General features: G+C 37.0%; 1 long non-coding RNA gene across 1 annotated transcript; it reads right to left on the bottom strand.

Annotated features, from left to right (window-relative positions):
• Window positions 1-7423: 7423 nt before the first annotated feature.
• On the bottom strand, window positions 7424-17688 carry LOC126931784 (uncharacterized). Its single transcript, XR_007717921.1, has 4 exons — window positions 17263-17688; window positions 16703-16872; window positions 10141-10334; window positions 7424-7565 (listed from the first exon to the last, which is right to left on the bottom strand). It is a non-coding gene; the product is annotated as an uncharacterized LOC126931784 (long non-coding RNA).
• Between the last annotated feature and the right edge of the window lie 558 nt (window positions 17689-18246).

The raw sequence follows: 18246 nt of genomic DNA, 5'->3' as shown, positions 1-18246 counted from the left end.
TTTCTGGAGACAATTTACTAGTTGATTCTAGTCTTGCCTTTGTTTCTTAAATGAGGAAAGTGAGCCTCAGACTCTTACATGCCTTGCTTACTTTAACTCTGAGAACAGTGATTACACAGACCTCCTAATTCAGAATCACATGGGTGGTTTTTGTTTATAGAATGCCGAATTTAAAACTGTATCTTTGCTCTATTGAACCATAATCTACTGAACAAGCTCCCCAGATAATTTTTTTCCTTCAACTTTTATTTTAAAAAGGTTTTCTCTCCAAGTAATTTTTAAGGCCCCACAAAATCACCACTTTAGACATAACTTAAGGCCTAGGGGGGGAAAAAAAAACATGAAACACTAAAAGATGTTACAAATTTAATTTAAATCTGAGCTATAAGAATGACAGCTTGGATCCAAGCAGCACCTAAAAGACTTTGAACAACTTTGAAACAAGACAAAGTAAATACTGGTGTCATTTTGGTGGAAAGAACACCAGACTAGGAGTCAAGGCTAATTGTGTGACCTTGAGTGAGTTACTTAACATCTCTGGACCTCAGGTTCCTAGGGGAAAATACTGCTTTTTCTACTTAACTCCAAGGACTATTTGAAGGATAAAATGAGATCATGTATGTGAAAACACTTGTGGGAGGAGGGGAAAATAAATAGCTCTCTACAACTGCTAGGTATTATTTCAAAGTCCTGCTTGGGCCTGGAAAATATCAATCTTCTGCATGTTACCCAGTGTGCTAGTAAGGCAGCCTGTGGAGTTTTTCAAGAAGCCTGTAGGATCCAAGTTAGGCAGCTCATTGCTCAGGCTGAGTAGCCAAAGAGGGAAACTCTTGATTCAGAACAGCATCTGTTTGCGATTAAGGTTTCAGAGGCATGTGCCTGAACTGAAGGCAACACTACAGAATTGATCATAGAAGCAGTCCCAATTGTAAAACAGATTCTATGCTTAAAGTGGATATGAAAGGTAAACATAAAAGCATGATTCTGTAATTACATGAAACAAAATGATACTTGTTTATCATGTCCCACAGCACACACACAAGCATACACAAAGGGAAACAATAGACTTGTGTGAAAACTTATGTGAAAGAAAGAGATCCCCAAGCAATAACAGCTACCACCAAACTCAGAAGAGCTCACTTGAACTCTGTTAATTGCAAAATATATTTGCAGAGTGGGCCTCTTTGGCATCCACCCCTGACATGTTCTTCTTTAAAAATTCAAGTTGGGTCAATTTGGATCCTTGACAAAAAACAAAACAAAACAAAAGACCTTATCCAAAATTCACTATGAATTCTGTCTGTGTCAGAGACCTGACTGTAGTTAAAGTATGCATGCTTACCATAATTCAAAAGACATTTTGGACCCTGGACAAAGATCAAAGATCTGGGCCAGTGTGGACTTCTAGGTGGGTCAGGTAATTGAGAAGTTCTGCGAATGGTTAGGGGGTGGAGGTAGAATGAGATCTGAAGGTTTTTATTAGTGTTATTTTGTGAAAGTGTGCATTTTACGTCTATAAAAGAAGGTGTGAGAGGTGTTCAAATTGAACTTAGAGTTAAAGCCTAAGGAGGGGTCTGCTTAAAAATATAAAGGAAAAAAAAAATATATATATATATATATAAAGAAAAAGGCCAGCCTACCGTTTAAGGTAAGTAAGAATTTACTGATCAAACTACAAATCTCAGTTGAGGGCACATGAATAAAAAAACATGATGTCTCTATCAGGAGAAAATCCTGGTTTTATGTGGAATCTTTAGAAGATACCCAGAAGATCAGCAACTCCAATAGCCAGCTGGTTTAAGTTCCATCTTTCTAGAAACATTTGAAGCAAAAGCATGGAGAGCTGTGCCTATGCCCAAAGCCAATGACTTAAAAAGAGAAAAGAAGGCCAACATTGCCATGTGATAGATGGATCTAAGGACAATCTTAGTACAACAAAGCTACTCCAAGAAAGCAGAATGCTGGTCCTGTGGGGCCAGTCACTGAGGCCAAAGGAGGGACAGAATAGATGAACTACAGTCATTTCTATTTGGTTAGAAGTGTTTGTTTTTCCTTCAAAAATGGATGGCTACCTTGTAAAATTCAATCTGGCCGTAAACCACTCAAATCCATCTTACAGAAACGACTTCTTTAGGACATCCAGCAAACTAAAAATATAAAATTGTGGGATGAGGTTGGCGAGATCCCTTAACTAGCAATGAAAAGACTTGGGTTCTAGTCCCATGTCAATTGCTAGCTGAGGCAGAACTTAGGGTGGGGCATTTAGCCTGTCTATATATCTTCTGGAAGCCTGCAGTGGTGGCACAGTGAAAGAAGGTGGGGAAAGACTGAAAGATGATCTCCAAGGTCCCTTCCAGCTATAACGGTCTATAATTCTGGTTAGCATATAAAATAATTGAAGTCAAAACATTACTGGTAGCTTACCTGTGTGGAATGGGATTGGAGCAAGGGTAGAGAAACAATTGGCAATAAAACATTTGGAGAACATTTTTGATGAGGAAAAATCCAATGGCAGAAGAGATTTTTAAATGAAATATTAAGCAATTGGTATATAAAATAATAAAATCTAGAAGGTCAGATATCAAGACATTACTAGTAGTTGGAGTCTAAGCATGGAGGGAAAGAGTGAAGGGACTTGGGAGAACCAATGGCGTAATTATTTTATTGTTTCTTTTTCTATTGTCCTTGCTGAAAAAGCCCACAGTAAAGCTATCGGAGGCCACTCGATTCCATCGAATTCCTCTTTGTCCTTGAGGGACAAACACTCCATGCCCAGCAACTGGGGAAAGAGGTGTGATAAAGGGGCTGCCTGGGAGCCTGTTCTTCAGCTTTCTGTGTAATACACTGTCTGGTTTTCTGGCAAAAAGTGAAGAAATCTGAGTTTTTCTTCACCCCACATGGATCATGCTACTTTCCCTGGAGATTTCAGCATCATCACTGTGGCTTCGTATTTCACCCTGCCTCTCTTCTCTGTCACCATCAGCTTCAGAGTCTACAAGTCTGTCATTCAAGCTGTACAAAAATCAAAGAAGGCCATGCAATTGAGCTGTTTTCATAAGAGTTCATAAATTTGCCATAATTATGAGAGTGACCACTTCATTGGACCTCAAAACTCATCATTTGTCTGTTTCTGGTGGAATATCTGGCCATCTTCATGTGGCCAATGACCTCAGTTGGTGCAGTTCCAATGGAATTGCCCTTCCAATCTTTGCCAAACTGTACATTTTTATCATTCCAATGAAAAGTACAAACCCAGATTGATTATGATGTTGTGTTGCCAGGGATCAGATCAAGACAATTGTTGAAGGACCCAAGAAAAACTCCCTGGCACTCCAAATAAAAAAGCAGAATAAACACATGAAAATCACAGATTTGACAGTTACTAAATCACCATTGAAGAGTTATAACATTGCACTTGTACCATGAAGGAATATGTCCAATGTTCACTTCCAAACTTTAGAAATGTTGATATTTTCTCACTTCCCTTCTCTGCAGTCTCAGTACCAAGCTCCAGAATAGGTTAAGCTGAAAATGAATTGATAGCTTAGAAACGAAAATAAGGAAAGATTCAAATTATTAGGATAAGCCAGAACCTCTAAAGGTGGTGGAGTTTTTGCCCGCAGCTTGAAAAAGCAAAGAGTGAAGATGAATATGGAAATGAAAGATAAAACACACTTCTCCGGTTCTCTAAGGCTTAAACTAGTTTTCTACCATAATTTTGTCCTTATTTTTAAGGTAAGGAATTAGGATTACCCTACAAAAGTTATTTGGGGATAGAATAATTCCTATCTAGTTAACTTTTACATAATCTTTCACATGGATTATTTTTACTCTCCACTGACCTCATCTCCTTGTCCCATAATGTGAGCAGTTTACTCTTATTATCGTTTCCTTTTCCTCCACCTCACTGGTCAAAATAATTTTCTATTCTATTAATAACTCATAGGTGACACTGATAATTCTTGAATCATAAAATTCCATCTGATGAACGAGATTAAAAACAGAAAATAAAGTCATTGAGGGGAACACTCCCTTCCCTGCCTTCCCTTAGGAAAGGAAAACTCACTTCCCTGTTTTCCCTTAGGAAATAGCCCCACCACTGGGAAAGAAGGTTTCTGTCCTATTTCCTCCGGACATGATGTTGAGCTTGAGTGTGAGAAAAGTGCTTCCTGCCCTCTCCCCTCTCTACCTCACTCCAAGCTTAACATACAAGGCTGTGGATTTCTTCGGAAATTAAATATCTGTAACTTCTATAAAAATAATACTAGTGGTCACCTTTGGGTAAATGAACATGCAAGCAGTTCACTCTAACTCACTAAAGTATCAATTAATAAATAAGTATAGTAGGTGATTCATAATTTGGAAAAACACCTAAATATGAGTAATAAAGAAAAATTTCTTGGAAGTTATATCTCTGATAAAGAAAAAAATACCTAAAAAGTGAAACTTCTGCTACATTTTAAAACCACTTAAAATTGAATTAAATGCTGTGCTTGTGAACTGGAGGAAGAGAAGGTTTATATTAGGCCCAATTATTGCCCCTTGGTCACCAAAAATCACTTGATGAAGTCAGTGCCTCCCTTAGTCTCTGTTGTAGCTGAGCAATCTTCCCAACGAAAAAGGTCTCCAAAGTTTTTATGATATGGAGAAAGTACCATAGAAAGAGAGTGGAGTAAGTTTAATAAAATAAATAAATAAATAAATACCTTATATTTAGCTTCTTTAGCTGAAGATGCTCCTAAACCTAGTTTGAAACTTCATTACCTTTTAAGTCCAAAGGGTGAAGATAAGTAACAAAGATAAGGTGAGGTAACAAAGATAAGGGCCGATTCTTGTCCATGCCAACACTAATTCTGAGTCTAAGATTTATACTATTAGTTAAAGGAGATGTAACTTAAAAATATTAATCCCTAGGTATCTCAGGTTCAGAACAATAAAAATTAAATAAGTGTTCTGATAACACAATAGGAGAAATATCATGAAGCTCACATAGCTGAACACTGTTCTTACCTAACTTTGTTTTCCTTTTTTACAGAGACACAGAACCCACAGAAGCAAAAACGAATGGTTTTTGTATAACCCTGGCCTTCTCTTAGAGCCTAATTATTTGTTCTCAGAAACTTAAACCACTTCACTATACTGAAACAGGCCAGAAAGTTTGCAGGTAGAGTGGAGCCAAAGAGTCTGGTTTGGTGATAGGAGCCAAAACACGAGTCGACCCATTTAAGCTGACTAGACACATAGGCAAAAGAAAATACATCAATTTATATGTGTGTGTGTGTGTGTGTGTGTGTGTGTGTGTGTGTGTTGGTCTGCATAGTGTTTGTGTGTATGGCCACTGGGGCTGACGGGGAGTAACCGCATATTTTCACTGGCTTGTCTTTTCATGGGCTCATCTTTTCTGTTGGAGGCAGAGCAGCAGTGCTAGATCCTGATGACTTTAATTTTTCTGCCTCATTTCTTGACAAGCAGTAATAGAAATTACACTAGTTCTTTGTTATTTCAGTAACTGATACAACTCTTTAAGAGGCTCCCCACCCCCACTTAAAGCATCTTTTTGTTAAACTCATATATGCTTCCAAGATTCTGTATGGTATTTGAGGTAAAGAGAGAGTTCTTATTATTTATGTATTCAATTAATGCTTATCCTTCCTAATATTTACACTAAATTGTGCTAGGCACTATGGGGGGGGGAAGCAAATAAAAAAGAAACATGCAGAACACATTCAAATTTTAAATTCTAATTGTAGGATAAGAAAATATTCGTTCATAATGTAATATTCCCTTTAAAAAAAGCACAAACTTTGGGAGGCTGAAGCAGGCAGATCATGAGGTCAAGAGATTGAGACCATCCTGGCCAACATGGTGAAACCCCATCTCCCATAAAAATACAAAAATTAGCTGGGTGTGGGGGCATGTGCCTGTAGTCTCAGCTACCCAGGAGGCTGAGGCAGGAGAATCGCTTGAACCTGGGAGGTGGATGTTGCAGTAAGCAGAGATTGCACCACTGCACTCCAGCTTGACAACAGAGCGAGACTCCATACAAAAAAAAACAAAAACAAAAACAGAAACACAATACAACTTTCTTTCTTTTTTTTCTGTCTCTCAAAATATATGGATTTAGATATAGGTACATGGATAAATATATAGAAATAGATAATATATAGCTATAGATAAATAACTCTCCCTGATACATAAGAATTTTCTTTCTGTATCCCACATAGAAGTATTTGCACACACGCAAGTCTGGACCTAGATAAAATAGTAAAATGGGTGGCCTCCACCTTTAGGGCTTCCCTACATTCCTGTAGCTTTTCTATCTTTTCAGGGTCTATTTCATCCATGATTACCCCGACTACCAAGGGTCCTCCACCATGCCTCTTGACTCAGCAGTCCATTCTGGACCTTGCAAATTCTCTGTCCTCCCAGCTCCACTGTGCCACTGCAACTCCAGTGTGCAGCTCTCTGAAGATGGCTACTCAGATACACCAATTTCGCCAAAGCTTAAGAAGTGCTGGTAGATTACCAGCAGACAGCATGGTATGCTGGGTGGAAGCATTGTTCCTGGGTTGAGTTAAACAATTGTGTGGAATCCTGGCTCAAACATTTTCCAGTTCAGAGGTATTGAACAGATTACTTAACCTCTTCATGTTTCAGTTCCTTTTAGGTCAGATTGGGTAAAGGGGGATGGTGGCTAATATCATATTTCATCTAATCTATGATGCCTTCTTATTGTCACTCTCACCATGATTTTACGTGCCACTTACAAAACAAGAATACTCTAAATGATGTCTGTAAGCTGTCACTGATCGTAGGCTGGGCGCGGTGGCTCACGCCTGTAATCCCAGCACTTTGGGAGGCTGAGGCGGGCGGATCACGAGGTCAGGAGATCGAGACCATCCTGGCTAACACGGTGAAACCCCGTCTCTACTAAAAATACAAAAAACTAGCCGGGCGCCTGTAGTCCCAGCTACTCGGGAGGCTGAGGCAGGAGAATGGCGTGAACCCGGAAGGCGGAGCTTGCAGTGAGCCGAGATCGCGCCACTGCACTCCAGCCTGGGCCACAGAGCAAGACTGCCTCAAAAAAAAAAAAAAAAAAAAAAAAAAAAAAAAAAAAGATGTCACTGATTGTAAAACATCCCAATTTTAGAGTGTTAAAATGTGAAAGAAGTGTATCTTAAAAATGATTAAATACAATAGTACCAACTTCATAAGTAGTATATATTATATATCCATACCATATTTAATAAGCATTAAGACAGCCAATGTACCAGGCACAAATTAAGTGCTTAACTGTCAGCTAATATTAATATCTTACTCTTGCCAGATAACAGACTTCATTTTAACAAAAATTTCTTTAAACAGTATGCCTTAACATACTGATGGAGAATACAGGCTTAGAGCTGGTGGAAACATACCTTAAGGTGACTTAGACTTTTCCATGCCCTCTTATAGGACTGCTCCAGCTTAAAAGCCTAGTGACACTGATATGGCTTGGCTATGTCCCCACCCAAATCTTATCTTGAATTGGAGCTTCCATAATTCCCATGTATCATGGGAGGGACCTGGTGGGAGGTAATTAAAACATGGGGGCGGGTTTTAATGATGCTGTTCTCATGATGGTGAATAAGTCTCATGAGGGCTGATTGTTTCATAAATGGGAGTTTCCCTACACAAGCTGTCTTGCCCAACACTAAGTAAGATGTGACTTTGCTCCTCCTTTGTCTTCCACCATGATTGTGAGGCCACCCCAAACATGTGGAACTGTTGAGTCCATTAAACCTCTTTCCTTTATAAATTACCCAGTCTCAAGTATGTCTTTATCAGCAGCATGAGGACAAATACAGACACAAATCTGGGATGAGAACTTTTGTCACAATTTAGACACATTTTTCACTATATTAAACTTTTAAATCACTTTCATAATTAGATGAAGACAGAAAATATAATACCAGGTTTTTTATATATATATAATATATATATTATTATTATATTATATATACCAGTTTCCTGGCTTACCAGCTTTCTTATGCTTTTTAAACCTGCAAGTTTATTTCACCTACAATTTATTTTATGTTTATTTTACCTGATTGTTCATTCTCATGGTACAAAGACAAAACAAGGAAGAACACCTTTACACCACCAGAAATCAGTTATCTCTCAGAAGAATGAATTATAGAACAAGAATATTTTAGTACTCACATCGAATGAGACAAATGCCCTATCTTTAGAAATGGAATCTTGTTATCTATATGTTAAATTCAACGAAGAAAATCTTAAGATAACACTCATCCAGGAGTTGAATATGATGGACATAAAAAATGTAATACCCATACAATATGCTGTAAAGCATCATTTTTTAAAAATTAATCTTCAGTTTAGCCTGCAGCTTAATAACTATTTATGCCAGCATGTCTATCGGCTTAGTAGTATACTAGATCTGTTCATGTGATTCTCTGATGACTTGACTTCAAGTGCCACAGTTGACAATATGTTGCCACAATTTCATAACTTCATAAAAGCTTTTATCATGTTCTTGCCAAAAATTTAGACTGTGTCTATTTATAACCAATCAACCATTTTCAAGGAGTTGGTCCTTTTCATATCTCTGAAGTGGAATAAGAGATTGCTTAAGACTTTATACATACTTGCCAAAGACAAGTTGATCAATTATTTTAGACCCACACCTGGGTTATTCATACCAATATCTACCTGCCCAGACAGAATTTAGGAATAGCACTTACCAGAGGACAGTTATTTCAATTTGCAAGCCCAAGGCTGGAATAATCATACTCATCCTACATGTAGCACTCTCTTCTACTGTACTACCATTTTCATATACCTACTTGAAGTATGTGTTAACATTCTAGGCTCTCCTATTAAATAATATACTTACTTGAAGACAGAAATTGTGCCCTATCCCTCTTGGCACATTCCTTTGCCCATCCTGTTTTTTCTCCACAATGTTTCATACATGGTGGAGGCTTAAATTTGTTTAATTAAATTATATGTCTCTACCCTTCTGCAAATCATACTTGAAGGAAAAAAACACATAATTCTACACAAGTTCTTGAAGTCAAAAGTCTAGAAAGACTTGACAATGAATGTACTTTTAAGGTTCTCCTAGTTAAGAGAAGCCTTCGGGAGAAAAGAAAATATGCCACACCAAGTATGATAGAACTATTACTAACAAATGGCTTTTATTAACTGGAATAATTTTTTCTTGGTACCCAACTATGGGAGATTGGAAAGGTCCTCTAGAAAGATTATAAATGTAATGCATTTCATAAGACAAGGTGGGTCTAGGAATGCTACTCAGAACACTCCCTAGACCACAGTTCCTCAAGGAGATAATTATGTTTTCAAGAAAGTATGAAGCAGTCTGCTTCCTGCTAGTTAGACTCAAGTCAATTAACTAAAGCAGAAAAATACCCTAGAGGTTGACACTGGTTCCAAGGAACTTGAAGGAACCTTAGAGGTCATTCAGTGAATCTAGTCAACTCCTTCATTTTGCAAATGAGAAATTTAAGTCTCAGGCTGAGTATATGACTTGACCAAGTTTATAAAACTTACCAGAGACAGAACTGTGAAAAATCCAGAGATTCTTAAAAATATTTTTACTGGGTTGTATTTTTAGTGTAGCTTTGACTAGGACACAAACTAATTGTAATTTATCTCCAGTACATTTTATATGTGGCAAAAATAATACATTCTACAGAGTATGAGACTACAGAATAACATGTCAATTTAGGGCCAGATCATGGGCTTTGCACATAAACCCACTCACAATAACATTATTCAAGGATATCTAGCTTCAAATGTTGCATTATTTCTGTGGGTCCTACTCTAAATACGCCTTGAAACTTCTCCCCAGCCCCATAGCCTTTGTGTCAGCCTCTATCACCTTTCTTGGGTCCCTGCAACAGGCGCTGAACTGCTCTCTCTTCTCTAAGACTCAAACATTGCAGTCAACTTTCCCCTTCGCCATAAAAAGCTTGGTTCTTTATATTATCCCTTGCTTTAAGACCTCCATAAAATCCAACATAAAAGGGCTTTCAAAAACTGGATTCTGCAGCTACTCCCCATCCCTTGACATTACCCTCTGAACTTGTCACGCTTTTCTGAACACCTACTTCCTACCTTGGCACATGATGTTCCCCAAGTTGGAATGATCTTCTGTCACTGTCATCCCATACTTCACGCTAATATGAATCTCCACCTGAAGACACTGAAGGCCAGTCTGCATGCCAATATCTTAATGAAGGTTTTTCTAATTCCTCCATACAGAGTTAGTTGCTTCATTCTAAAACAGTTGTTTTCATAACATCACTTGGCTTGAAGGAAAAAAGAGGCCATTAGAAGGTATTAAATAGGAGGGTAATAGTAATCAGGTTTGTGGATTTAAGGGATTACCCTGGCTTCTGTGAGGAGCAAGAGGAGATGCAGCAGAACACGCGAAATACTATTGAGTTTGTTCAGATGACCGAGTCTTCAACTAGTGGGGCAGTGGATGTGGAGAGAAGTGTGTTTACAAGATTTGGTGATGAATTAGATGAGAGAAATAAAGAGCAAATTGGGGTATCAAAAATGACCCCGAGCTTTCTAGCGTGAGCAAGTGGGGAGAGTGTCATGTTACTTACTGAAATGGAGAACACTAGAAGAGGACCTGGTTGTTGTTTATTTATGCTTATCTGTATTTTGTTTTGTTTTTTAGTAGAAGCAGGGGGAAATTATAAATTTAGTTTTGGATGTTGAAGTTGAAGTGGTATCTATTGATACCAAAGTAAGAGCTGCTGATATACGGGAGCTAGGGTGTTAGGAACCATGTTCTATATTTGCAATATAATTCTGGAAGGTATTAGCATATAAATGGTGATTCTACATGAAAGAGATTGAATCTGCCTGGGGAGGGAGAAAAGGAGAGGGCCTGGGACTCATCTTGCCACTGTTCTTTTTTGTCCTTTCTTCCCAAGGGGTTGAATATACCTGCTTCTTTTACTTCCTTACCACCACTGCCTCCTTATTTCTCACACAGTTTGGCTCTGCTCTTCCTACTCTATGAAAATTATACTTAATTGGCTCCAAAGACTCCTAGCTGACATAATCAATGGTGTTTTCCACTCCCCATTCTGCTTAGTCTGTCTAAAGTATGAGACACTGCCAATCACTACTATTATTTTGAAAACTCATAACTTGTTTGACTTCTATGACTCTACCATATTCTGGTTCTTTTCTTTACCTTTCAATTGCTTTGTTTTCTGTCTCTTTTACTGTCTTTTTTCCACCTTTCACCACCCAAATCTCATGTATCCTACATCTCATAGCTCAGATATTTGCTTTTCCATTTTTAGCATTTCTAAGCCTTTAGGTGAACTTATTTACCTCTCCAACTTCGGTTGTTACTTATATATAAATGGTCCCCATGTTTTTGTTAGTAGTCCTGACCTCTCTCATAAAATTGAGTCCTGCATTTCCACCTGCTTATTAGAAGACATGCCACTATCTCAAGAGCAATTCATTTAAAACAAAGCCTATTTTCTACCCTTAACTCCAACCTGACCTATTTTCCAGATTTCTCATTTATGATCATCATTATCCCTGATACACAGGTTCAAAATCATACATTAAACAAAAAGATGCCATTTTTAAGTTGTCCCTCACTTCCCCTGTCTAGCAATCTCAAAATTATATTGATACTTTGTTCTCTTCCTAATGTTTTTCCTTTCCAGCACTGTAGCCACTACTATGCACTAGATTTTTTTATCATCTTTTTTTAGGCAAGTACAAAAATTTTCTAATGAATTGTCATATCTTCAACCATTTTCTTTTCCACTTATCCTGTTACTACATACATTATCTTCCTACAACACTACTTCACTATTTCAATCCTCATCTCAAAAACTTAAAACAGCTCCTTGCATCTATGGTAAAAAGTCTACAGTCTTCCAAAATCTGGCTTTATCCTACCTTTTAAGCTCTAACACCCACTACTCTCCTACATCAACTCTGTGTTTAAGCCCAGCAAAGAGGTCTTCTCATTGTCCTTTACACACACGGCTGCATTTTCCAGCCTCTGATGCATCCATTTCTCACCTCTGAAACACGTGCTCGCTAGTCTCTAAATGTATATGCCTTTCAAAGGAGAACACTAATTTCACCTCCTCCATGAGCACTCAGACCATCCCCATCTGGAAATGATTACTTCCTTGTTTGGAATTGACTGTCCCTGCCACTTAATAGACATTTAACATTCAGATTTGTTTCATTTCCTCAACCATTGGTTCACTCCCTAAGTACAGAACTCTACACAGTGTGTATTGGTTGCCCATTAATAGTTTTGATAAATATTCAGAATCAAATTTTAAAATTTCAAGTTATTAAAGTATATGATACTCCTATAGTTCCACTATTAACTGTAATCATTATTGCATCATTATTAGTTCAGAAAATAGTTCTAGGAGATCTCCAAATTTTGAAACGTTTACTAGATGGATTTCTATTCTAAGAAACAGATTTGCTCCCTGTAGTTCTAAAGTACATAAAGAAGGAAAGAAATTAGATACTGACATCATCAAAACGTAATATTAAAACAATATTTTATTTTAAAAGAGATGCAAAAAAAAAAAAGGAAAATTTCAAGTTGCAACAAATGTCATTAACCACATTTCACTGGCTTGTGATTCAAATTTCATGTGAGTTAATTCAAATTTCATAGTAACATAATTCCATATAATAGCAGAAATAATCACTTAAAAGGGTGGTGAATGCTTAATATAATCCAACTAAAATCACTAACTAAGTATATCCTCAATTAAGAGAACAAGCTAGTTTGATAAGAATATAGATACTTTGGGGGAATATTTACGGTACTTATTAACTGGAACCTTGTTAGTTAAGTCACTTCTATTATCTGGCAAATCCGTCTCTACCTAAATAAGAAAACATGAACTTTATTAAATTTTCAGTATTTTTGGATGCTCTGAGGCTCCAAATAGTTCTGAAATCCTCTGAGATTGTGTGCTTCAGAAATTCAGCAGGCTGCTGATGTTTTGCCCCTTGAGGCTGTGCTCCACATCTGCAGAGCCTGAGGCTCGACCTCATTTTGCTCTGCAGTATTTGATAAGTGATCAACTGTAAATGAGGTGACATCCTCTATTGGGTATGTTTAAAAATCAACTGAGGTTTTCTAAATTATTTCAGAATAAATCCTTTTTGAATTTGTTTTTGTTCTAAGATGTTTTCATTGTTGATTATTGAACTGGTCCAAAAGATCTTTGAGGAAATTTTTCCCCCTATGTTGTATACCTCTGCCTGGAATATATTATCCTATGCCAGATATAATGAAACTACTCAGTAAATAGTCATTAAATTAAATTCTTATCCTTGGAACAAATAAGTTGTATCCAAGGAGGAGAGGGTCTAAATTATTGGGCTCTCTTTGAAGTGGAAAATTTTGTTTCAGAAGTCAACTAGGTAAAGAACTACAGTGGTTCTCCTGGGATGACTTTTGAAATGAAAGCTGACCAGGAGGGAAATCACAATGACAGGCCTTAACTCTACTGGATTTAATCACCTACGAAAGATCTTCCCTGTTGTGCACATCAGGAGGCTTATAAATTGGATGCAGGCCACTCAATCAGTTTCAAAAGTCAGCTCTCTCCAAAGGAATTGGAAAGAATGGTTTCATAATTCCTATAGTAAGAGGAGCTGCCATAGTAAAATAGCAGCAATTGGGGTTAGGTAGGTCCCCTTTCCCATGCAGATTCCCCAGTAAGTGTTTTTATTTCTTGGTTTTGTTAAAATAAGATCCAAGTTATGGTTTCATAATTTCCCCATCACTAGCCCTGAAATGAAGTTACTACAGCCGTTAAACTGAAATAACTCCACTAGCTGCATAGAAAACCTTTGTCCAAGATTCAAACCAAACTGAATGTTTGAGGGTTTGGGTTGTTTTGAGTTTTCTAAACTTCAAGCTTAAATTTTCATGAACCTTACTGCACTTTCTGATCTTTTCTGGGAGAGAGGGTGGAAAAACTGACCTCTTTGATGCCAGTCTTGGAAACAGCCTTCCAAGTGTTGTAACTAACTGCATGAAGGGAGATAAGCCTAGATAGAAATGTAGTAAGATGATCGACTCTGAATCTATTTTTAAAAATTGTTGCCGAAGCCTGCTCTTAAATTGTATTCTTCTAGGTCCTCCAATTTAATCAAAACATTCAGTAGCAAAATTGGAGTGCTATGTTTCTAAAACCTGTTGTCACAATGACAAAAAATAGCCAGCAATTTTAGTTCAGAATTATATATTACCTATCATAACAATAACAACTAAGTATGAAACAACCATGGCAATATCCTCAATGTCATTTTAGAAATGAAACTGCATGGAAGAGAGGGACATGACCAGATTTAAACCTTTAGGCTTGGAAGATTCATTGAATGGAAATGGAATAGAAAATGGAATTCCATGAAGAAAAGAGGTTGGGTGAGAAGCAGAGGAAGTAGGAGAAATAAGACTTGGCAGTGCCATTTGGTGTGGTAAAGACAGTGAAAGCCATGGATTAGACATACAATTAAGGACTGTGTTATTCTCAATAAGTTTATTGCAGTTTATTGCTGGCTTGGGTGGATGCTAGTTCAGAGACCACCTCCATCAATGGAAGCTTCAGATTTCCATATTGATGGTCCATGTCAATAGAAAGTTTCAAGGAAGACTAATCACCAAAAATCAAGGATGAATGACGTAATATAATCACAGCATCACTACCACCATCTCATTCTTCACCACTGTGATGGGTAAGTTAATCACACAGACATTCACACTGTGGCTAAATATGAAGTCAAATGCACCTGAGGTCGCTTGGCATGAGCTTTTGCTTAATAAAGAAACACCATACTGATATAGTCAGAGCCTCTCTGTTAAGAAATATAAAGGGAATCATTTGGGAGCAAGCCAAATTCTAAATGATGTTCTCTATGAGCCCTGCTGAACAACCTTATCTTGGAAATCCTGGGTCCTAGGCCTCTTCACTTCTCCCAATATAGGGTCCCCATAAACCAAACGTAACTTGGACATTTCTCTAAAGGCAAGGCTGGTTCATCCGATTCAGATTCTTAATCACCACCACCACCAACATTTGGAAATAAAAAATATTTATTCAATTCTTTGTAAATATTTTCGTGAGCAGTCAAAACTACCCACAACTACTCTATAGGTTGGAACATATTCAAACAAAACTGACTATAGGGCGATCATCATGTGTGGGGAGCTTTAAGGTCATGGCAAAAGGGAAACTGCTAGTCACACACAACAGGAATACTGAAAATCAAGAAAACTGATCAAATTATGCATTGGTACAGGGGGAAGAAGTGTCAGTCTGGAGCTGTGGAATCACCAGGAGTCAGTATTGGATGGCCGGGGATAAAATAAGTTATGTAAGCCAGGGACACTGGCACACACCTGTAGTTTCATCTACTAGGAAGACCGAGGCAGGAGGATCACTTGAGCCCAGGAGTTCTGGGCTGTAATGTGCTATATACAAATGGGGTGTCCACACTAAGTTAGGCATCAACATGGTGACCTCCCAGGAATAGGAGACCACCAGGTTGCCTAAGGAGGAGTGAACCACCCAGGTTGGAAATGGAGATCAAAACTCCCATTCTGATCAGTAGTGGGATCATGCCTGTGAATAGGCAACTCTAGTCTGGGCAACACAGTGAGACCCGATCTCTTAAAAATAAATAACTAAGAAAACAAAATGAGTTATAAATCAATTTTTAACAACAATTCCTGCATCAAAGCATATTTCCTATATGAATTCTGATATAATCAATAATAGAGATCACTTATTTTTAGTTCTTTTTTTATAACAAGGCTTAATTTAGAAAACTCAGAATACAGACAGGCACAAAGAAAAGTAAATACATGTATTTTAACTACCTATAATCCTACTACTCAGAAATAACACTACTGATATTTTAGCATATACTTGGTTCTCACTATCTGTGTGTCTGCATCCACAGATTCAATCAACTGTGAATGGAAAATACTCTAAAACAAAACAATAAAAATAACACAATAATAAAAAACAACATTTTAAAAATTACATATAACAACTATTGACATAGCATTTATATTGTATTAGATGTTGTAATTCATCTAGAGTTGATTTAAAGTATCTCAGAGAATGTGCATAGGTTATATGCAAATATTATACCATTTTATACAAGGGACATGAGTATCTCTGGATTTTGGTTTGGTGTCCCAGAACCGATGTCCTGTGATAGGTAGGATTGATTGTATAGTCTTTGAGACACACAAACATACACACTACCAGAAAGAAATATATGCTTGGTGTTTTTTAAATGTATCTTAAAATGGTTTTGTATTTTTCTTTAAATAATATGTTAAAAAATTATTTAAATAATATATTAAAAGCTTTTTTCCATGTACAAATATATAGTCATGTGTTGCATAATGACATTTCAGTCAATGACAAACTGCAGATATGGTGGTGGTCCCATAAGATTATAATGAAGCTGGAAAATTCCTATTGCCTAGTGATGTCATCGTGCAATGCATGACTCACATGTTTGTGGTGATACTGATGTAAACAAATCCACTGCAGTGCCAGTCATATAAAAGTACAGTGCATATGGTTATGTACATTACATATTTGATCATGATAATAAATGATTATTTTACCGATGTATGTGTTTACTATACTTTTAATCATTATTGTAGAGTATACTCCTTCTACCTCCAAAAAAAAGTTAACTGTAAATAGTCTCAGGCAGGTCCATCAAGAGGTATTACAGAAGGCATTGATATTATAGGAAATAACAGCTCCACGAGTGTTATTGCCCCTGAAGATCCTGCAGTGAGACAAGACGTGCAGTTAGAAGACAGTGATATTAATGATCCTGACCCTGTGTAGGCCTAGGCTAATGTGTATGTTTGTGTCACAGTTTTTGAACAAAAAAGTATAAAAAGTAAAAAAATAAAAAATTTTAAAATGTAAAAAAGCTTACAGAATAAGGTTATTAAGAAAGAAAATATTTTTGTATAGCTGAACAATGTGTTTGTGTTTTAAGCTGTTATTACAAAAAATGTTAAAAATTTTAATTCATAAAATAAAAACAGTAAGCTAGAGTTAATTTATTACTGAAGAAAGAAAATGTTTAAAAATAAATTTAGCATAACCTAAATGTACCACTTCTTAACTCTACAGTAGTATAATGTCCTAGGCCTTCATATTTACTCACCACTCACTCACTGACACTGAGAGCAATGTCCAGTCCTGCAAGCTCCATTCTCAAAGGTGGAAATTATATGTCATACCCCCTTCCATGTTAAAGAACTGCTAGGGCTTAACAGCATAAGCAAGACTTGATGATGTGAAAAGAGAAACAAAATCAAAATAATAATGGTAAAGTGCCAATCTTCATGGTTTATCTTCTGCAACTTTCTATAGACTGTCATCAGCAACATCAGTAGCAACAACATGAAAACACTTATTAGGCATCTATGTAACTTCAGATTATACAGAGATAACTACTGCTTAAATGAATTTGACAGCCTGATCGTTGCTTTTTAGGGAACATTCATATGTGCTCATGTCACAATGTATGAAGAACTTAAAGACAAAAAGATTGTCATCAACAAGAAAAACATAGTTTTTGGCAACTTACAGGACACATCATTTCTTTCCATCATTGGCAAGACCTTGGCTGGAATTCTTTTGGATCAGCTACTACTCAATGATGGCAACTGTGCTTCTCGAATAACTGTGGCTTTAAACCACAGGGCAACTGACATAATCCTTGCTCTATGTCAAAAATAAGAAAAATACCAAAAACAGTCTGAACAGAACTAAATTTATTGACTGCACTGAAATTTTAATGTTGCCTGCAGACCTTAACTATAAATTACTACCTAACTTTTTGTTCCTATGATTTGTCAGTATCTAAGAAGATGATGGGACTGTACACGTTAGTCAATTAATCAACAGTCATTTAAACATCTACTATACAACCAGCACTATAGAGACTATAGTTATTTGTATGATTATCTACTTAATGACTGCTCTTCCATTAGAATACAAGCTCCATATAGAAAGGCCTTAGGCTATCGTGTCTATCCCTGAATCCCCAGTGCCTAGTAGAGTGCCTGGTATATATTATTAGAGGCAAAACAAACATTTGCTGAGCAAATAAAGGTACAGTATAAGAGAATTACAAGACACAATT

This window comes from Macaca thibetana, chromosome 11 (assembly GCF_024542745.1).
Source record: "Macaca thibetana thibetana isolate TM-01 chromosome 11, ASM2454274v1, whole genome shotgun sequence".
Classification (NCBI taxonomy): domain Eukaryota; kingdom Metazoa; phylum Chordata; class Mammalia; order Primates; family Cercopithecidae; genus Macaca; species Macaca thibetana.
The sequence above is the reverse complement of the archived record's forward strand: the minus strand, read 5'-3'. Positions and strand labels throughout refer to the sequence as shown.